At 41.3% G+C, this 23,291-nt stretch overlaps 1 protein-coding gene across 6 annotated transcripts in view; it reads right to left on the bottom strand.

Annotated features, from left to right (window-relative positions):
* The window catches only part of foxp1b (forkhead box P1b), a 551,692-nt gene that overhangs the window by 319,271 nt on the left and 209,130 nt on the right, over positions 1 to 23,291 (bottom strand). For 5 of the 6 annotated variants that reach the window (XM_070895167.1, XM_070895172.1, XM_070895169.1 and 2 more), the window contains one exon: positions 15,606 to 15,679. The exons of the other annotated variant lie outside the window; for it this stretch is intronic. The gene's annotated coding sequence lies outside the window, so the exon portion shown is untranslated. The remainder of the gene's footprint in view (positions 1 to 15,605; positions 15,680 to 23,291) is intronic. 6 annotated transcript variants of the gene reach the window in all.

Here is a 23,291-nt window from a genome sequence, read left to right as displayed (position 1 = left end):
AATTACAAAAGATCTTCACATCCTTTTATGTATTTTTGAAATGTAGACATTGTTATAACATAGAGAAATGTGGCAGCCAATTTGCGCTCAACAGAAAGTCCCACAAACAGCTCGATAACTCTGTATAAAATGATGGCTAGGCTACACCTGGAATATAGTATTAGGCTTCTCACTATAGGAGAGATATAATAGTCCTGGAGAAAGTGCAACAAAGATTTACCAGGTGATTAGGGAATTGGAGTTAAAAGGAAAGGCAACTGGGTTTCTTTATTCTCGAACCAAGATAAGGAGGGGGGGGGGGGAAAGCTGTTCAAAATGATAAAATAGATACGGTAAAGATGGATCACTTCCATTGTTATGTAAATCAAAGAGGTTGCTTCCCAAAATAAGTACAAGATACATAAAGCTGAAAATCTTAACAAACTTTTTCATGCAAAGAGATATCGGAATGTGCACTGCTTTGCTGCAGATGTCAATAGGCACTGTATCAACTGCAGCATTCAAAAAGGTACTGGATAGTTACTTAAAGAAGGATTTAGAAGAATATAAGGTGAAACGTGAAAATGGGATTAATCTGCGAGGAAGGAAGGAAAATTGGGAAATCAGTCCCCAATTCAGCAGAGATGAGAACAGCTGAGTGGTCGCCTCCTGTGCTAAAAATCTTGATGGAAAACGGTGGCAAAAAATGGGCCGACTGAAAAACATCCAATGCCAGATTTGCCATGGACGGTTTTCAGCTGTCCGAAGCAGCTGCCTAAAACAGCAAGGCCTATGAGTTTTCAGGTGTGGGCAGGACCTAGGAACCAGGCACTATTGAAAAGTTAGTTTTTTTAAATTTCATGTGGAGCCAGGAGGAGCAGAAGTGCTCCTTCCAGCATCAAAATTCAACTTGTTCTTTGAGAAATTAACTCAAATGAGGATGAGAAAAGACACTTTCTCTTTCAGGTTAATATATTTCTGTTGGTTATAGTACACAAAGCAAAAGCGACAACAGCTGTGTGATCTATCTCTCTCTCATACACATACACACTCATCCAGTTTCGAAAATATTTCATAAATTTTACCTGAATAAAGCTTTTTCAATGTTTCCTCCAGCTTTTCTTCAAATCATTTTGAGAAACAATTGAGCAAAACTGCTCGAAACGAGAGAAAAATATCTCACCACCTCAGCTAATAAAATGGTAATAATGAGAGATACACTCTACATACTCAAATACACTACTTGCATCCAGCTAACAAAGTTACAGTCTGGGCAAAAAATATCAAGCCAAGGCTTTGGGAGAGGCTGAAACCTTGAAGTAAAAATTTTAACGGAGGTTTTAATAAACAAACTCGTTACAAAGAATAAAAAAAGGCAAATGAAAATTAATTTTACAAAGTATTCTGAGGTATTTATGGGAGAAGATGTGGCGGTGTTACAGGGAGCTGTGATAGATCAGTCAGCAGATTAACATTGGAAATCCTATTACAGCACCACCTACAGAAAAGTGCAACAGGTGAGTTTTAGCGATAAATGCGGACATTTTTACATTGGAATTCTCATAGGAAATACGTAAATGGCAGTTTTCAATGAGTGTATGACCCATGTAAGAATTATTGAAGGAACAAAGTGCTGAGGAGTCTGGCTCATGTGCTTAACCATCATCATCATAGGCAGTCCCTCGGAATCGAGGAAGACTTAACAGTTAGAAACAGAATCTAATAGCACATGGAACAAGAGCCCACAGCAGCCTCAATACTGGGAGCAGGTTTTCAGCGCCAAGGTGCTATCATAACTTAATTATTAATATACCATGTAACACATGCTAGGCCACCAGTGCAGAACTTGTTCAGCCTCTGGGGTCAGATCTGTCTTGGGGGTTTGAGGGTCTGAAAAGCAATAAGGACTATATAAACTCATGCAAGGTGGTGAGTGAGACCAATACATTGTGATTCTTTTGATTGTATTTATTCCTATTCCCCCAGAATCTCAATGGTCTTATACAAATCAGGAAATGAGTCATACAGACTAGAAAGGTCTTAAATTTAATCGTCATCCTTTGCTGACTTAGCTGATCTTAACCACGGCACCTCAGTATCCCTGAGTTAGAGCAGTATGAAAGTGTGGTCATCAGGTGAGACAGCATCAGGGTCATAGTAATACTTCCCCCTGTAATGTATGCTCACTGGTTTGTAGAACTGTTGCCACCGGGTTCAGAGAGGAGCGGATAGGTCGGAGGGTCTCCTCATAGGACTGCTCCTACGCACCTGAAGTGGAGGGGAGCCGGTAGGTCGGAGGGCCTCCTCGTCGGACTGCTCCTGAGCATGGCCAAGGTGGCCATTAACCAGTCCAGGCAGCGGACAGTCAAGGGGGTTGGTCACCCCGACTGCCTGCCTCTCTTCCGTGGTTACGTTCACGCCAGGGAGTCCCTGGAGATGGAGCACACGGTACGCTCGTGGCCTTCCGCGAAAGGTGGGCACCAGAGCGACTGGAGTGCTTCATCACCCCTGGGAACAGAATTTTAATTTAATTTGGCAAAGTTCCCAATTAATTTGAGAATTCTAGTGCTCTTACAAAAAGGGCACACTTGATTTAAATTTTAGTTAAAATAGTTGTAGAGCTGTTGCATTGTGAGTGACTTAGCCAGTCACGTGATGTTCACAAAACTTAATAAAACCAGTTGGGTCTAGATCATCTATGATAAGGTATGCAGTTGCGAGCCTAGTGGATGAACTGGTAATGTGAAGTGTGATTGTTAAACCTTTGTTAATAAACTAACTAGTTCTTAATAGCAATGTGTTGCTATGAATTCTTAAGCAAAGCTCTTTGAGATAAATTTGTGTGGATTAACGGATGAACGCATCCAGTCAAAATTGTTAGGTATGGACGATCTCTCTTTTGAGAGAGCTTGCAAGATAGCCACCTCCATGAAATGGCAGAAAATAATATTAAGAAATTTCACCCATTATCGGCAGTAGTAGCAATTCACAGCCACAGGATTGTAGAAAAACAGAAGACTGGGAGCCACAGTCGGTGGGAGAATTATGAAACCAAGAAGAATAGATGTTATAGTTGTAATGGCAATCACACCGCACAACAGTTTCGGGCAAGATGCTAGCGGTCCTAAGTAAGCGGACACATTGCAGCCGCATGTAAATCCAAGGACAGGCCCAACGATAATCAAAGACTTCACTGGGTGGAAACCGATCAGAACAGTGTAGGTTTTGATGTATATACAGTGAAGAGCAAGGTAGTACATTCCTTATGTCAGGATTTCAGAACATTAATACTAGTTAATAATCGATGGATTAATATGACAATAGAAACAACGGCTGATTGCTCAATAATGAATCAGGATGTGTATTACAAGAAGTTTAGTAGCATACCACTAAAGGAGAGCTCACTGAAGCTGAAAACATATTCAGGGGAAAAACTGCAGAAGCTTGGACAAATGGAGTGTATAGTACATTACCAGGAGCAACAAGCAAGATCACCTATTATTATAGCGAAATATGTTAATCGGCCGGCACTTATGGGCAAAGATTGGCTAAGAGTGCTTTGTTTGGATTGGTACAGCGTCTGTAGTACAGAAATGGTTAAGTCTCGGCTAGATACTCTGCTGGAGAAATATGCTAACAGGTTTGAGGACTCAAACGAGGGCATCAAGGAATACAATGCACATATTCGGATCAGGTTGGATGTCAAATCTATATTTTGTAGCCAAGGCCGATAGTATATGCATTAAAATCACAGATTGAGCAAGAGCTTGATAAGTTGGAGAAAAACTGAGTTTTAGTGAAGACTTGTAGGAGTGACTGGGCCACCCTGTTAGTTGGTAGTTCTGAAGGCAGACAAAACGGTACGGCTCTGTGGGGATTATAAAATTACCCTGAATTGAGCAGTTGATGATGGAGTACCCTTTATCGACATCACTGGACCTCTATGCAGAACTGGCGGGAGCCAAAATCTTCACAAAACTGGATCTCTCCCACGCCTATGCTCAACTGGAAATCTTAGAAGTATTCAGATGGTTCAATGACCATACAATGTGAGGTGGTTCATCTTCTGATTGCAGGTAGATGAAAATGGTCTCCAACCAGTTAAGGAGAAAGCCATCATGATGGCTCTGAAGCCGAAAAACTTTATTGAATTACAATCTCTTTTAGGCATGGTCCAATATTATGCTTGTTTCCTTCCTGGACTAGCAACGGTGCTCGCACCACTCCATTATTTACTAAAGAAAGGGATGCGTTCGATATGGGATAAAGAGCAACAGAATGCATATGACACATGCAAGTGACGTTTGAGCAGTGACGTTTGGATAGAAAGCAGGAAAGGGGTACTGAGGGAATGATCAGCCATGATCTTATTGAATGGTGGTGCAGGCTTGAAGGGCCGGATGGCCTACTCCTGCACCTATTTTCTATGTTACTATGTTCCTAGTGCTCTTCTCGTCCATTATCATCTGACACGTGAACTAAGACTAGCATGGGATGCTTCTGGGTATGGTGTGGGAGCGGTGATCAGCCTCTGGGCATGATGCGGGAGCGGTGATCAGCCTCTGAGTATGGTGCGGGAGCAGTGATCAACCTCATGGTGTGGGAGCAGTGATCAGCCTCTGGGCATGATGTGGGAGCAGTGATCAGTCTCTGGGCATGGTGTGGGAGCAGTGATCAGCCTCTGGGTATGGTGTGGGAGCAGTGATCAGCCTCTGGGTATGGTGTGGGAGCAGTGATCAGCCTCTGGGCATGGTGTGGGAGCAGTGATCAGCCTCTGAGTATGGTGCGGGAGCAGTGATCAACCTCATGGTGTGGGAGCATTGATCAGCCTCTGGGCATGGTGTGGGAGCATTGATCAGCCTCTGAGTATGGTGCGGGAGCAGTGATCAACCTCATGGTGTGGGAGCATTGATCAACCTCATGGTGTGGGAGCAGTGATCAACCTCATGGTGTGGGAGCATTGATCAGCCATGTTATGAATGATGGACAGGAAAAAAACAGTTGCCTTTGCATCTCATATGCTCAACAAAAGCGAACAAAATTATGCACAGATTGAGAAAGAGGCTTTGGCAATTATATTTGATATTAAAAAGTTTCACCAGTTTCTTTTGGGACACCAATTCACACTAGCAACCGATCACAAACCGTTATTAGCTATCCTAGGCCGAAAGGCAGCAATTCCATCTATGGCCGCTTCCAGGGTGCAAAGATGGGCTATTTTATTGTCTCAGTACGATTACAAAATCAAGTATCGCACATCGAAGCAGAATGCACTGGCGGATGCCCTTTCAAGGTTGCCTCACGAAGATTCGGAACTTGAACAGTCAAGCTTTATTATTACAACGTCTCTGTTATTGCAGAGCACACACAGAAAGATGCCACGTTGCAGTGAGCCTATGAGCACACCCCGCGAGGGAAGTCTGACGATCAGGCGCATTTAGATGAGGGATAAAGCTCTTTTGATCATCGTCGGCATGAATTATCATGTGAGCAGGGATGTCTAAAATGGGGCCTGAGAGTAGATATTCCCAATGCACTACGTGCCAAAGTCTTGATGGAACTTCATGGTGAGCATACTGGCATTCAAGGCATGAAAGCGGTGGCCCAAAGTTTTGCTTATTGGCCTGGGTTGGATAAAGACTTAGAAATACAGGTATTAGTAAGTAAGTGTACTATCTGTCAAGACTGCAGGCCATGCCAGCTAAACACTGCTGCAAACATGGACTTGGAGAACATTCCAAGAAATACATATTGATTTTTGCGAGAGGGGCAGTGCTAATTTTCTGGTTCTAATTGAAAGACATTCGAAGTGGCTGGAATTATGGCATATGGGGTCATCTACGACTACAGAGCGTATATTGGATGAATTATGGAATAGTTTTGCATGCCATGGCCTGACCAAAGAAATGGTGTCAGATAATGGGCCGCAATTTTGTTCCACGCAATTTGCGAATTTTGCCAGACACAACGGTGTCAAACACATGTTGGTAGCACCATATCATCCTGCTTTGAATGGCGCAGCTGAAAGGTCGGTCAGGATTGTCAAGGATGCTTTGCAGAAACAAGTGTTACGGACTGGATCATTGGTGTGCATGAAGCATAGGTTAGTGAATGTCCTTTTCAAATAGAGAACTACGCCTCACTCACACCTGCTGAGTTACTGATGAACCGTAAGCTGAGGACGTGCCTCAGTTTATTGCAACCGAACATGTCTGATAAGACACAATCGGTGCAAAAACGTCGTTATCATTCCGGTATTAAAGAGCAGTGCTTTCAGAAGGGTGATCAGGTCAGAGTTCTCAGTCCGTCAAAAAGGGAAAGTCCACGCAAGTGGGACATTTGAACAATTATTCGGGTATGTGACACCAAGCAGTACCCAGTCAAAATTGGTGAATACATCAGGAAGGTTCACGTGGATCAAATATTTTTAGTAAGTGATACATCTTCGGTACCACGGGTAGATGATTATGAGTCTGACTTGGACAATGATCAGAGTGAGTTGGCAGGTCCAAGTACTTCAACGGACTCAATGATCACAACGTCCATATCCCTACCAACTCAGATGCAGCCGATTGAACGCGGTTCTGCGGGCATGGGACAATCTCAGAGGCTCTGTATCTTCCGAGGGGGGAAGTGGTGTTGGGGTTCAGTTGAGAAGATCAATGAGAAAACATAAACCAACTATACAGGATATTGATAACTGGGAATATCTAGATCTTAAGAAGAAAGTGAACACAAGAACTGATGTAAGGGTTTTAAGGAGACTCAAGAGGACACAGGAAGATCGAGGTCAGGAATCTTGGGCTACACGCCCTGAAAACAGAAATTCCCCAAGACGGTGTCCTGAGTCAAATAAGAATATAGAAAACCGGCATAGCGAGCCAATCGCAAAGAAATGGAAGTCGGAGCAGGAGGAAGCTAAAAGCTTCCAACGAGATACTCAAGGCTCAGCAGTCGAATTTGTAAAATTGTAATCAAGATAAGCAATCTTTTGAAATATTGTATAAATATCTTTGCTCTAAAGAAAGGGGAAGCAGTATAATGTACCTGTGAGTATGGTGCCTTGTGAATGGCTTAGCCATTCATGTACCACTGACCATAGCAGTATTTAATAACTTGTGTGTTGATAAAGAGTTGGCTTCAAAACTTACTAGATTGTAGATAATGCAATCTGCTATTTATGTTGGCAATTGTCTGACATTTCAAATATATTTAAAATAAGGAATAAAATAGTAAGACCAGCAACCACCACCAGTGTGTCATCAGACTAACAGCAGTGACTGCGCTTGTGCAGGTCTTCATGGTCAGATAATCTCAAGACAGATGACTTGTTTTGGGCGCAAGGTATGACAATGGCATGAGAGTATAAACTAACTATAGTCAGAATGATTCAATAGATAGAGAAACTGCCAGATAAAAAACAGGGAGGTGGGGGAGGAAGTGATGCTGGAGGATCAGGCCTCACTATGGACTAAACAGTTTGTTCAGCCCGGTAGTAATTTATAGATGAATAATGTATACACCTGTGAATATGCTCACAAGTTTGTAGAGGTTTCTGTAGTGTAGCGGTTATCACGTTCGCCTCACACGCGAAATGTCACCGGTTCAATCTAGGGCGGATACATTATTTTCACAGCATTTCCACAGTGTAGCGGTTATCACGTTCGGTTACACGCGAAAGGTTCCTGGTTCGATCCTGGGCGGAAACATTACAACAAAAGAGTTGTAGAGCTGTTGCACGGAGGGGAGCGGGTAGGTCCGAGGGTCTCCTTGTTGGACTGCTCCTGGGCACGGCCAAAGGGGCCTCAGCCGGTCCAGGCAGCGGGCGGTCGAGGGGGTCGTTCAGTCCGACTGCCTGCCTCTCTCCGCGGTTACATCCAAGCCAGGGTGTCCCTGGAGATGGAGCAGGCGGTGTCCACCGGTACACTCGCGGCCTTCCACCCCCGGCATCCAAACTTTAATTTGATCCATTAACGTCAAAAGTTTAATTGGTTTATTTTGTCGGTTTTAGTGCCCCCCCTTTAATCAGGGAGCACTTAATTCTTGATTTAGGTTTTACCAAAATAGTTGTAGAGCTGTTGCATTGTGAGTGGCTTAGCCAGTCACGTGATGTTCACAAGACTCAATAAAACCCCAGTCAGTTGAGTCTAGGTCATCTACGATGAGGAATGCAGTTGTGAGCTTAGTGGATGAACTGGTAATGTGTAGTGTGATAGTTAAACCTTTGTTAATAAACCAACTAGTTCTTAATAGCAATGTGTTGCTATGAATTGTTAAGCAAAGATCCCATGAAGCAAATACATTACAATATGCGTTTTTTTTAAACTTACCACAGGTAAACTAGCAGTGTGAACTAAAAGAAAATAAACTCCTCTATGGTTCAATTAGTAAAGGCAGTTTATGGCATATTGTTGAGCCAAAACAAAAATCAGAAGACCTCTGGTTTGATTCCTACTATATGCTGAGTTAGATGATCACAGCTAGAGGGACACTATAATTAGCCTCACCCTTGCTGAGGATTAAGGAGGGGGAAATGAGCCACAAATCCTGTTGGAGTTCACTATCCAATGATCTATTCAGCTGGAAAATGAAAATGTGTGGGCTTTGGTAAAGGACAAGATCCGGATAGGCTGCGATGCTCCCCACAATTAATAGCCAACACTCACTTTCACTCCTGAAGAACAGCCACTTGGATGAGGTACCAAAGGACAACAGGTGCCCTTGCATGAGTTGGCATCTTCAGGGAGGGAAGCAGAAAGCTGGAGAGGGTAAGTGGAATCCGATACAACTTTAGGGCTAGGGTTTTACACCTCGCCAGACTGTGATTCTCCTGTCAATTAAAATGAATGAGGGGAAAATTGCAAGCTGGCAAGTGCACAAGCCTAGGAGTGCAAAAATAGATTGAATTGGGAACCTACAGATGCTAAATTATAAAAAATATTCTTGTGTGCATGCTGACAACAGAACATACTTAGTAAAAGGCTATTTCTTTGCAACAGAGAATGCAGTACACTGAACATATTCTACTAGCTTTTATAACAAACAAAAAAAACCTGTATTACATTTGATATTAACGGATCAGAATAGATCTTTCTGAGCTACCATATGGTCTACAGTAAACATGGTTGTGTGAAGATATATACAAACATGCATTAGTTTAGATCAATCCCTTTTGCTACAGTTCCACAACAAATGGTAAAAACCTGCTTTCATCATGGAACAGTCTACACATCTATTGGCACATGCACCATGGGATCTTTCTATGGCAAAATGTTTGTATATTTTTTCCAGCTAGTTGATTAATATGTTATAAATCTTGGAGTCTAGCCTGTCAAATGAAAAGCAGGATTACATCCAAAGCTGTCAAGATTAGGAAAACTTATCTTGTTCTGCTGGAACAGTATCATTGTTAGATTCATATCAAATCTTGCAGAGTTATCTCATATTTCAGAAAACAAATGTCTCAATTTCTTTTAAAAGTTTTTTTGATGAACACTGAAAACATGTTAACACTTTCAAAACATTATCAGTTTATGTTACCCTCAAACACATGCATATTAAGATAATGCAAACAACAAACATCTTCTGGTTTAATATCACTGGAAATCATGCCATTACAGAAAATCTGTACAAAATAACTCCTTCACTTTTCTGAATGCCCAACACAATGCGTAACAAACACACATATATACCTGAAATCCATTGTTCCTGGGTTTGGGATGTTCACTTGCCGATTGCTCTCTTACAAAAGGGAGGTAGCTAATGTCTCAGTGCTCTTATTGCAGGGACCCTGCTGATCTCTTACTGCCCTATTTCGATGCCAATCCTTGAATCAACACTGTTACTGGTTGGGATTTCTGGTTATATCTATTTAAACATATATTAAATTGCAATCTATTAAGCAGATAAAATGAAGGTGTCGGGCACAAGGCTAAATACAGAAAGACCCTGTCTGGAGCGCCCACCTTTAATGAAATCAGTTTTTAACAACTCTTTTTTTGTTAAATACAGCAAGTGTCAGGAAGATGCGTCCAACTCATAAAGCACACCAATGACAATGTACAGTGGCAGTAATACAAGGACATAGTTCATCATGACATTTCTAGCTATTCCCAACTGATTAGGGTCATTATGTTGGAGGTCTGATTTATGTTGTCATTTCCTCTCACCGATCCTGCATCAATGAATCTTAATGAATTGGTAAATAAGGGTGAAGATTACACTCTATGACACAGAAACATTCCTCATTCTCAACATCAAGATTTATGTAGCCAATTAGTGACTAACAGAGAAAATTGGTTGGCAGAAAAATCATATTCTTTATGGTACAACAAATAAAAGTCCCCCTAGTAAAGGACATGGACACAAAACAAGTTCATAAAATATGTTGTTTTCCTGGCACACGCTTACACTTACAAAACAAGGAATGGAAAAGAATATGAAAATGATTTGGCAAAAAGTGCTTAACCCCTTTGTGTGCCAGAGGCTGCAGTGTTTTAAATACAAGACACCTCCACCTATTAAAAAATTCTCAAAATAAACACTTAGTATATAATGAGTTCCTTTATCTGTTACATATTGTATGTAGCTTTATTGCGGTATGCCTACTCTCCACATCAAACAACCATCACCACTACAAGAAAGTGGGCTCATCAGAGAGCAACTCAAAAGGCACTGTGTGAAAAGAAGTGGAAAATTAAAGCTGAAGCAGTCTAGGAAGGGTTTAATTTACTGGCGTGTACAGTATGCAAATGAGATTACACAGCTTAACTGCATCATTTATGTCCATAATAACGGCATCATCATTACAGGGCTCAAATTAAATTACACCATAATTAGCATATCAAAGTGATTGGTTAAAGTTTAAAACAAATACCCAATTTTGTTAATGAACAGCTGTAATTGTCATGTACACTCCAATGAAAACACCCTAAACAAATATATGCTTAAAGAATCGGTTTTTAAAATTCTGATGCTGAAGAAGCTACGAGAATCAAAATTGAAACAGTAAATTACCAAAAGGCTGATGGTACAAAATTTAAAGATGTAGCTTTTCATTTTATTCACTAAAGAACCCATTAAACCATAAGCTCTGGAGAACTATGTAAATTATCTGCCTTTCAAGGTAGAGCTGGGGCAAATCCACTCCATCAACTAATGATGGACCTCATTACATGCAGAGAGTATTCATAATGAGGAAGCAGCCGCCCGCCATTCCACATTCTAACATAAATCCCTATGAAATGTTAATATCTCAGTTCTAATTAGAGACTACCAAGTCCAAATGTGCCTTCATGGGTAATAAGTAGCAAAATAAATTTCTGTTTTAATAGTACATTGCACAAGCACCTCATCTGTGGTTATTTATTTTTTTTAAATGTAAGAGCACTTGCAGGTTTTGCTTTCTTGCTGCTTTGGGAGACTACAAAATGCAATCAACTGATAGAAATAAAACCTTTGTCTTGCAGTAGTGAATAAAGAATCCTACTATCCAAATGTTCAAAATCAGTATTAAAAACCAGCTTCCACGCAACGCAATGTCAGACTGGAGCCATTAACACAGCACTTTCGTGATCACATGGAATCAACAACAAAAAATAAACACAGAAACCAGAAAGAAGCATTATTGTAGAAGAGAACAAAAAACAGGTTTTATATCTGAGCCAGTCGTATCATTACCAGTGTCCATTTAAATATTTTATTATAATTGGTGCATAATTACAACAGTAAAAGCCACATATTTTAACTACAGGAACTTTTATAAACTGAAGGCATCTTGTCAACCAGTTACATCTTTCCATATTACAGTTTACTAAAGCACCAATAATTTTAGTGCCGAGAGCTGCTCTAATCTGAATGTCAATTTTCTTGCAATAATCAAACAGTGTAATTAAAGAAGAAACATGGCACTCTGTACTGCAGATTATCAGGAGCTGCAAGCTGTACAGCTGGAAAACACCACCACAACAGCAACACCCTTTATCACATTCCTTTACATAAACAATCAACATGTAGCACCACTTCTTTACAAAGCATCTGTTCAAAGTTATATTGACAAGTTTACTATCAAAACCCAAGTCCAGCATAGCTTAGCAGAACTGGACCTTGGAATCACGACCTTCTATCTCCTTTTGTTTTACAGATTACCGCAAGTTTTACACATGTGATCTATTTTATGTTACATTATTTCAATTAGTACTGTTCAATGTTTTTTTTTAAAACATTAACAATGCACAGAAGAACAAGGAGTTTCACACATGCAGTACTTTCGCCCCTTTAAATACAGTTATCTCATTCACTTTTTTCCCACTGACTCAGATCCTAGCAGTTAACCCCTCTCTCTCACTCTAGGTCAACCAGTCAGGCACTAGGAAGACAACCCTCCAAAAACCACTTGTCCCTCCCACAGTGTCCCATTGTGGAACAACCTACCTTTGTTCTAGTGTTACAGATAACTTGTGAGCCTCAGTAACGTGAGGATTTTGGAACGGATGTGGAGGTCTCAGATGAGTTGCAAGCAGATGAGAAAAGATGGGCATGAAAAAACTCAGCACTAGCTGACAGTCACTGCCAACACAAGCAAGTATTTACAGCACTATTTACATTAGAGTGAGTGCACCTCAGCCTGATCACATTCAGAACTGATGGCATTTTTTCCCCCCCACAACTGGTAATTAAAACAAAGCGCACAGCTCTGTGATTGTTTTGGCGACTGAGGACAATGATACACAAAATCAGTATTTAATCACTGGGATATGTCTTTGGTGAGTAGCATGAGGGGTGACAGAGGTTCAGGCCTAAATCAGCATGCTTACCTTAATGTTCCTAATAAAGGGAGCCTTCAAACACTACTCCTGATAGCTCAACTGAGGTGTAAGCAGAGCTCCATCTCAAGGGGGCAGGCACTTGCTGAAAGCTCTCTACAGAGCAACATAGACACAAGTGATTCACATGTCCAGACATATAAACTACAGCAGCTAGAGGGAACTGTAATGCTTGGACAGCACGGAATAGCAGGTTTACACATGCATTGCCCAGTGTCAGAGGAAGAGAGTTGCTTAGGATTTATGTGACACCTTTTTCCGGGAAGCCTCTTGTGGAATTGTACAGTTTGTTTCTTATTGTCCTCACTGCTGGCTCTGAACACAAGCGGCTAGAGAAACTGTTCCCTGTGGGGGCCCCCATACCCTGGCCCTGCTGCCTTTACAGGGAGGTAACCATATTAGGATGTGTATGGTAAAGTAAACAATAACATAGTCGCAATGAAATGGAAGTTATTTTCCAGCTAATGGTGTTTGTCAGTCCTCTTTTAGCCTTTCCCACTGTGTAGCTTTTTTTGAAACACTGCTCTGTTTATGTAGGAAAATTTTTGTCAACTTAGGACAAGCTTCAGACCTTCATACAAAATAAACAAGCACAGAATCGAATAATGCTTCACTGTTGTAAGAGAAAATAATGTGTAGGCACTAAAATAAAGCATGGCGTCCTTCTATTATTCAATATAACAGTGTACAAAAGAATAGCTGAATTCATTCATCCCCTCCACCATACACAAATCAAGGTTATGGCTTTGAAGAGATGTTGTCGTACATAAACTACTCTGGAAGTCATTTTAAGTTAAAAATGCACACCCCAACTGCTGTGCTGGAATAAAGCTTAATGCACCACACAGACATATCAGAATCAATAAATCAAGGTAACAAGTATCAGTTCACAAGTTCAAAGGCATGGTGGCCAACTCTCTGCATCTTGACGCTCAACCAGTAATACCTGACTCTATCACTCCTTTCTTTGTAGACAAGTTCAGGTTCGGAAAGGGCATTATTTTCATTAGGATCGAGCAGCTGTTTTCTTACACATGCAGTGCAGGATGCTTCAGCCTTTTTTAGCTGGCTGTGCAACTGCAAGCAGAAAATGTTAAACAAGCCAACAAAACCAGAAGAGTGAGACAGCTAGATACTGCATTCCGAAATTAAGACTTTGAATATAAACAGTGAATCATGTCATGCTGTGCTTTGTTGCACCATTTAGATTCTCATAAAAGGCAATTTTTGTAAGCTAATAAACAATGCAACACCATTCCCATTTCCAGTCTCTTTAGATGAGCATCACACACCAGCTCGATTTTTATATTTCATTAAATGCAGCACAGCTTGCATTGAGACATTAAGAAGCTGTAGATATTCCTTTCAGTCTAAAGTCACTAGTTTTTCCATACATACTTGGCACTCAACTGTTGTTAATTTAGCTAAGTTCAAAAAATAAAGTGCAGTCAACTTTCTTTTTAAAAAATATATAATTAAAATGTAATTTTATTAAATAGTATGTTGTGGTATGCTCTTGAAAACCTAGCAATTTTAAACTTAACGGACCTTTTGCACAGATGTTTAATAACTAATTGGGAACTTTAGCAAAGTAAAGCCCATGTCCCTTTAATACTCTCAATTCCTTTTCGGCAAGGAAAAGGCAACACACACACAAAGTCCACTGGAACAAGATAAAGCCAATCAGGTTCTCCACTTGTTCCACCTTGGAAAGCAACACCTCCCTGCCCACCCACCATCCCCAACCCCTCTGCCTGCCCCCCCCCCTCCTCCTCCCCCCACCCCCACCACCTCCACAGTTTCTTGAGCCCATGTCAATAAAAATCTAAAGGAACTGAAGCTAAAGAAAGAGGATAAAGTGCTAGTCCTGTTCTGTGGTACTGAAAAAGCAAAAGCCACCACTGTTTTGACAGATCAGAAGAAATTCTAAAGTTGTTTCTATTTTCCACAATCATTCTGAAGCAACGTGACATTTTGTGTGTTCTCTTACTCCTAACGCAAAGGCCTTGGGGCTGTTTAGCTTGTCACTATGTTTAACTACTGCTCTGGAGCTACCGAAGTACATTACCGGTAGTTACAGCTCATGAAAAATACAGCGACAAAACTGCTAGTGGCAGAAACATTAAACTCTCTTGTTAGCAGCCACCCCCATGTGGCACTTTAGCACTAGCAAGTTGTTTATTATGTTCTGTGCCAGGCAAAGGGATTAAATAGGGTTCTTAAGAATCAAAGCATTATAAATGCACGAAACAGAACATGTAGCACAATTCATTCTGCAAAATTTAAAATCTTACAACGTTTGTGTTTTTCCAAGGACTTGGGTTTTGTTCTTTTCTTGTATCTTGGATTTTTTTTTTAATTAATAGATCAAGTCAATTTATTTCTAATGTTCTAGTCTGGCAAGGTCAGATGGACAACAGCACTAATGGGTGCCTACATCACAAGCTTCTGCAGTCACTGCTTGATGGTTACATCACCGTTGCTATGGCACTTAACTGACTATTAATTTCTGACAAAAGGTGATTATGAAACAGACAGCTGAATTCCAAGTAGATGCCTCAGCACAGCTAGAGGGTATAACATTTAAAATAAAAACGGACTCTACAGGTTTTCCAATTATTTTAAAACATTTTTCCGTGAATAATTGTACGTGTTTTACATATATATATATACTATTAGTACTTTATAATATCCTCCAATACTTTGCATTACTGAACCGAATGTGCATAAGTTACTCATTAAACAAGCATTGTAAATTCCACCCAAGGAATCTCCTATAAAGAACAAACCTTTTTTATTTACCTTCTTTTGAGTAGTAGTTGCTTATTTAAAGCAATCTTCTGTTACAGCCACCTTTTGTAATCACTCTTCTTACCCTGGAGACAAAAAATGATAGAATCTGATTGGATGTTTGATGATAGTTGCCCTGTCTCAGCATTTTCACTGGCACCACACGGCAAAGTACAAATATAAATAAAACAAAATGCTTCCAATTGTACTTAATGGCAAATGACTCGCAGCAAAGTTAATAGAAACAATGAAGTCACAGGACGACTGCTTATCAGTACCAGCTAGTACCAGGTATTCACATAACAAGCCCAAGCTGCTGTGTGTGTGTGAAGCACAGCAGATGAAACAATTTTTCATGTGATTATGCTTTCTAACTCCAGATGCCTCTGGACTTCTTTACAGTGCAAATCACTTCATGTATCACTGAACTTAGTCCTTTCTTCTTGTACTATAAGTAAAACCCATGCATACAGATTACATGAGTGAAATCCTGCAACGCAGTAGCAAAATAAAATGGGTGGAACCAGATGCCATCTGTCCTGGTTCACGCTACATGCTTCCATATTTATTAAATTAAATTAAAATACAAAATGAAAGAAGGCAAAAAAAAATCTGGTTTGTCTAGTGTGTCTGTGTACAAGCCCACAGCTTCTTCTCACTGTGTAATCCTCAAACACGAAACATCAATGCTTCAGCGAGCTGCCCTGAAATGCAATGCTTTCACTGCATACTGCCGTCTCTTAGACTTCAAAGTTTAGTAACAGCAACTGTTTCTACTTTAAGATTTCAAGAGACATGAAAAGGCATTCAAGGTGAAAATAAAACAAAATCTGGCAGAAATCTTGTCTTTTCAGGCCTATAATTGTCAGTAAAGTCTCAAGTTTATTAGATATCTTGTACAGATTATTGGCCTCCGCCCTAAAAATTAGACATGGAAAATGTTCACAAATCTAAAATAGAATATATGAAATACCTTTTAGCACTTTGACTTAGTTGTAACCCATATGAATATGCAGACACATTAAGCCAAGAGTGTTTTGTATCCAATCCCTGTGATATTTTTACTTTGTTTCTCCTTATAGTTTCTGCAAGAGATCGGCCAGTCAAGACATGCTACGCTGCAGTATTCTGCATTTCAAGTTTACTTTGCACAGAACTGATCGAACTTTGTATACAAGCAGACTATATTAAAATGTCATTTAGATGATTCAAAGCCGCAACTGACTGTTTTGAATAAAAACATTTAAAATTTGCCTCTCAGTTAAGTGTACACCTGCACAGTTAAATGTGAGGAAAATTCTCTGAACACGACACAATGTAGCTATTTTTTTTCTGAACAGATGATATGATCGGGGCTACGTTCTGATCTCACTCCAGTTGAGACATTATTTCTACCTTGTCATTCACTGCTTCTAAGAAAAAACTATCCACAGGGTGTGAGCATTTACTCATTTTCCCTCTTGATTCTTGACAGATGTTATTCAGTGTTGCTGCTTCAATTCATAACATCACTGCTACACTCAAACTGAAAGTTAAGAGTTCATTATTGAGAAAATTATGCTGCCCCTTTAAGAGGTCACCTTTTCCCCAGGTCAATTTGTTGCAACGATACTTGCACACTGAGGCCAGATAATCTCTGAAATTGCTCAGTCTGACCTCCAATGCAATCCATCTGAATCTTAGGTGTTGTGCAAGGGTGGTTTCAGGCAGCAACAGATTCGGATATATGCCAATATACCCTGACAGTAGACTGAACATCAAAATGCTCTAACTGCACCCATCATATCCTCGCATTTCATGTACATTTCTCTCAGAGGTGCTCTTATATTGGGTTCGAATTTGCTGGTGGCAGTGTCAACTATAATGTAGCTTTTCCGTACCAGTTTTATAAAAGCCCACAGAACATTAAATATTTTCCTATTTGGGAAGATCTTTGATCTAGACGTCCTCCCCCCTCCCCCACTCCCTTGTCCTTCCAATGGCATTGCTATGTTTTACATTTATATTTAAACTTATGATGGTTTCCATTTCATGCATTGCATGTGTGAAGCAAAGCTGCCATGTCAAAGTGAGAAGCTAGCAATGCTGGTCCCTCCTTGAAACTAATGCAGGTTTGCCACCACGTATTGGCACTGTAAATTGTCCTACAGTACAACAGGAGTAATGCTGTAACACGATGGAAATGGTTTTGTAGTTCCTGTGTAAAATGTTTAAACCAAAGCACGTGCCGCCTGATGCTAAACACCCATTACAGTGTTATAGAGACTATAGCCTTTTTAAGCTTAACGGAATAGTTTTGGAAAGGTATTGTCTTTTTATTCTTGGATTTTAAAATTCTGTCACTGTAGCTATTTAAATTCTGTCACTGAGATTTTGGTATGAATGTTATCATCTACAGCAGGTGAACAGGGAATAACTTTTACTGAAATAGTCTGGAAAGCAAAAGGTGACTTGTGACACGAAAGGAAACTTTTGTGCATTCGGGAACCATTTTAGGTTCAACCGTGTGACTTTTGTAAATACTTCTTCAAACTCAGAATTACAAGTGTTTTTTGCATTTCATTCTACATCTGTGTGAAGAAGAATGACGTGTGATTACCTCGAGCAAAGACTGGTGTGGTTACCCAAGTCACCAAATCACGAGATGCTTTCACATAGTGGCTTGGTGTAGACTAGGTTCTGGAAGAGTGACAAATTGTATCACTCCCCCATTTTTACTTTGGAAGTAGAAGCCACAAGGCTAATTGAATCCATGGAGGAGACAGTTCTGATTACAGATGCGTAGATCTTTGAGAAAGTGGGTCGTTACTGCAACCAGATTTGCCAAAGACTGCATAAAACGTGTGTGTCAAGAGTCAAGGGGCTGGATGTTCCGGTGCTATCTGCCTCTGTTTTTGCCCAGATGGGGTGCCAATTGCGGCAGAGAGCTTTTCTGGGCAGGCAGTCAGCTTCCAGCACCCTGTTTCGGGGACGATTTGGCGGGGGTGCGGAGCAATACCGCCCGGAAGAGTTGAGCCGGTGTGCTAAGCCCTGGTTGTGACACCGGCTCACTTTTGAACTTCCGCCTGACCCGCACGCCCCGCATTGCACCCTGCTTTGCCTGTTTGAAGAAACGGGCAGTCCAACCTATACCGGCTGTAGTGAGGTATGTAATGTCCATCTCAGCTAAGTGCGTTTGTTTTTCTCCTTTTATATTTTTCTGCGATTAATTTTGTGGTGGCATGGGCTATGGATTGGTAATGTTTTTGTTTTTTTTTCCTCCCCAGGCCTCCCTTTGAGCGCTTCCAGGACGGCTCTTTAGCTTGGGATTTTCCCATGCTCAGCTGGCCTAATGTCCTAAGGAAGGTGTACAAAGCATTCTGCCCCACACTCAGGGCCCAGCTGCCCAATATTGATGACTGAGGCGCAAACTGTTCCTGGGCGCAAACGTCTGCGCCCAGCTGCCATTACCGCCCAGAAATCAGCAAAGCTGAAAATCTAGCCCCAAAGCTCCATACTAATTCTACGAATACCAAACCCAGAAACTTCAACATAGTTACCCTTGGCACAAAGTCGAAGTAATAGTACAGTTATCCAAGCCCATTATTGAATACTCTGATCTAACTGATCTTTGTCTTTGTCTTTATCATCAGCCCATAGTCAAAGTAACAGTGTGATTTACCATACCAATATAGGCACCAATTTCTGACAAGCCAATACTAATACTGAGGGTGCAGTGCATCCCCAATCTGAGATGAAAACAGAAAACGCTGGAAATCTCAGCGGGTCAGGCAGCATCTGTGGAGAGAAACAGAATTAACGTTTCGGATCGATGACCCTTCGTCAGAACTGGTGAATGTTCGAAAAGAACAGATTCTTAAGAAGCACTGAAAGGGGGAGGGGAGGAAAGAACAAAAGAGTGGGCAGCTGAGTCCATGATCGGATCAGCCATGATCGTATTTAATGGCGGAGCAGGCTCGAGGGGCCGCATGACCTTCTCCTGCTCCTATTTCTTATGTTCTTATGGAAGGTCTGTGATAGGGTGAAAGACAGGAGAGATTAGAGAGACAAAAGGGATGATGGGCCAAATTGAAATGGTAATGGCTGGGGTTAGAAAAACATTCGTTAAGATAGGGTGTGAATGGTGGGGTAATGACCAGCTGCCATTGGAGACAAAGAGAAAGAAAACATAAGCTCGAGGGGGGGGCGGGGGGCGGGGGATTGGCAGCGGTTATGCTCTGAAATTGTTGAACTCGATGTTGAGTCCAGAAGGCTGTAAAGTGCCTAAACAAAAGATTAGGTGCTTGCGTTGAGCTTCATAGGAAATAGTGTAGGAGATATCAGACTGGGAGTGGAGTGGAGAATTAAAGTGACAGGCATCCGGAAGCTCAAGGTCACAGTTATGGGCTTTCCTTTTTGTTCTTTCTTCCCCTCCCCCTTTCAGTGCTTCTTAAGAATATGTTCTTTTTGATCACTCACCAGCTCTGATGTAGGGTCATCGACCTGAAACATTAAATCTGTGTTTCTCTCCACAGATGCTGCCTGACCCGCTGAGATTTCCAGCATTTCCTGTTTTTATTTCAGATTCCAGCATCAGCAGTATTTTACTTCTGTCCCAATCTGAGATGGTTGCCTTTTTTTTGGAGTGGGCCCCTCCCCCTAGTGACAACCTGCTTTGTTTCTTTGAAGCAGCACAAGTGGGGGACTGAGCTGCCGATCACTGGCTGGTTAAAATTTCCCATGCTGCATGAACATAAGAACATAAGAAATAGAACAGGAGAAGGCCATACGGCCCGTCGAGTCTATTCTGCCATTCATTGCGATCATGGCTGATCCAATCATGGACTCAGCTCCACTTCCCTGCCCGCTCTCCATAACCCCTTACCGGTTAAGAAACTGTCTATTTCTGTCTTAAATTTATTCAATGTCCCAGCTTCCACAGCTCTCTGAGGCAGCAAATTCCACAGATTTACAACCCTCTGAGAGAAGAAATTCCTCATCTCTGTTTTAAATGGGCGGCCCCTTATTCTAAGATCATGCCCTCTAGTTCTAGTCTCCCCCATCAGTGGAAACATGCTCTCTGCATCGACTTTGTCAAGCCCCCTCATAATCTTATACCTTTCGATAAGATCACCTCTCATTCTTCTGAATTCCAATGAGTAGAGGCCCAACCTCCTCAACCTTTCCTTATAAGTCAACCCCCTCATCTCCTGAATCAACCTAGTGAACCTTCTCTGAACTGCCTCCAAAGCAAGTATATCCTTTCGTAAATATGGAAACCAAAACTGTACACAGTATTCCAGGTGTGGCCCCACCAATACCCTGTATAACTGCAGCAAGACTTCCCTGCTTTTATACTCCATCCCCTTTGCAATAAAGGCCAAGATTCCATTGGCCTTCCTGATCACTTGCTGTACCTGCATACTATCCTTTTGTGTTTCATGCACAAGTACCCCCAGGTCCCGCTGTACTACAGCACTTTGCAATTTTTCTCTATTTAAATAATAACTTGCTCTTTGATTTTTTTCTGCCAAAGTGACCTCACGCTATCCAACATTATACTCCATCTGCCAAATTTTTGCCCACTCATTTAGCCTGTCTATGTCCTTTTGCAGATTTTATGTGTCCTCCTCACACATTGCTTTTCCTCCGATGAAGTCACATTGACTAATGAGTTAGCTCCACGGAGCACGCAAAATTCAAACTGGCTGTTTTAGTGTGTGCTTGCCCTGCCACTAGGTCATATTCACCCTCATGTTGCATCTGCATTAAGCCTCCTCCCTGGGTGCAAGACACACCATCAATGTATGAATGCTCAACTGGTCCAGGGAATATTTTGTTTAGTGCAATGGTAGGTCAGATTATGAAAGAAAATACAAACTCAACTTTTGAGCCGTTTCTGTGCCAGCTTGAACATATTGAATTCAGTGATTCGCAGTTAAAACTCATGACTCTCCTAAGAGCTGGATAGTTCAATGCCAGGGAGGGGAGCAAAGAAAAGCAACAGGTTTCTGTTTCTGTCACCAGTCTTTTCCCCACTCTAAATCCCAGATTTCGCCCTTGTGTTTCTCCCTCCCCAATCCATTGTTGTCATCATCATCATCATCATAGGCAGTCCCTCAGAATCGAGGAAGACTTGCTTCCACTCTTAAAATGAGTCCTTAGGTGGCTGAACAGTCCAATAGGAGAACCACAGTCCCTGTCACAGTCGTTGAGGGAAGGGGTGGGTGGGACAGGTTTGCCGCACACTCCTTCCGCTGCCTGCGTTTGGTTTCTGCATGCTCTCGGCGATGAGACTCGAGGTGCTCAGCGCCCTCCCGGATGCCCTTCCTCCACTTAGGGCGGTCTAGGGCCAGGGACTCCCAGGTGTCGGTGGGGATGTTGCACTTTATCAGGGAGGCTTTGAGGGTGTCTGATGCACAAATGTAAATTTTAGACTCTTACACATACATCCAATTTTTCACACAAGTTTGTGGTGAAACACAATAGAGGCTGTGCAGTTATCTTAGTCGCTGAGATGGTGGGACAGAGATTTTGTAATTGTTCCAGTACATCCAAAAAAGACTCTTCTGTGCAATCTTCATTATCCTTCCAACTACACTTTCAGTGACAGAAATGTGCCTAAATAGAATAGGTGCAACCATTGGGAAAGGATGAAGCCCAAGTCACTCCAAAAAACTGTTTAGCCAAGGTTATGTCTCACTCTTTCCCCTGCTCTAAATCCTAGACTTCCCCCTTATGTTGCTCCCTCCTAAACTCACTGCACATCTGATGCACAAATGTCAGTTTTGGACTCTTACATCCAGGGTCAGGTACAACGGAGTTTAAAGTTATCCAAATTAGGTAAAACTCAGGTATTTGTGAAGTAATTGGAGTTTTCCCATTTCAGGTCCCTCTGAGCTCACATTTAATTTGGATCTTACTCCTTCTACTGCAAACAGATTGTGTTGAAGAAAAATGTCATGCTGTTTAGGATTTCAGAATGGAGGTATGAGGAACACCAAATGGACTAGCTGGCTGATTTATATTTCCTAAGTATAAACAAACGGTTTGAAAATCCATCAATAATATTGTAGTGTATGCAAAAAAAATAACTATTTTCAGTTATCACTAAATAACTTAAACAACATGTAAGGCAACCAGCTGTTTCATTTTGTGTTTCTCATACAATCCAACCAGAGTGGGATTTGTTTTATAGAAACCCTTTCGCAGAACTTGAAGTCCACTATTATGTCTACAGTTCAAAGACAATGCACAGTATGCATAGCAGAAGGCAAGCAATTAAACTATGCCTGACTTGGGAATCGAAATAACCACATGGTTACTCTACCAGTGACCTTTAAGAACTGCCATTGATAACCAAAATTTTAAAAATTCAGCTACATAACCTCAAATTCTGCATAGCGCACAGTGTAGACACGTTGCTAAGTGTAGTGCCATGTGGGACATTTGAGTCAATCTCTGAACATCTGTTGGGCCTATAATTTTAGACAGCAACCCAAACCACTACGCAATAGTCGCAAATATGTAACTTAGATGCATGTATGTGTGGGGGAGGGAGTTGCTTTACTTCAACTGTGGACATGTTATTTTTTCTCCAGTACTTTAAACAGGGACTTTTTTTTTGCAACCATCAGTCACAAATTCCCACTCAGTGGAAAATTTAAACTGCAAAAACAGGCTTTATAAATCCATTCTGGCTCTACTCTGATTAGAAAC

The sequence above is a fragment of the Pristiophorus japonicus genome, chromosome 12 (genome assembly GCF_044704955.1).
Source record: "Pristiophorus japonicus isolate sPriJap1 chromosome 12, sPriJap1.hap1, whole genome shotgun sequence".
NCBI lineage: Eukaryota > Metazoa > Chordata > Chondrichthyes > Pristiophoridae > Pristiophorus > Pristiophorus japonicus.
The sequence above is the reverse complement of the archived record's forward strand: the minus strand, read 5'-3'. Positions and strand labels throughout refer to the sequence as shown.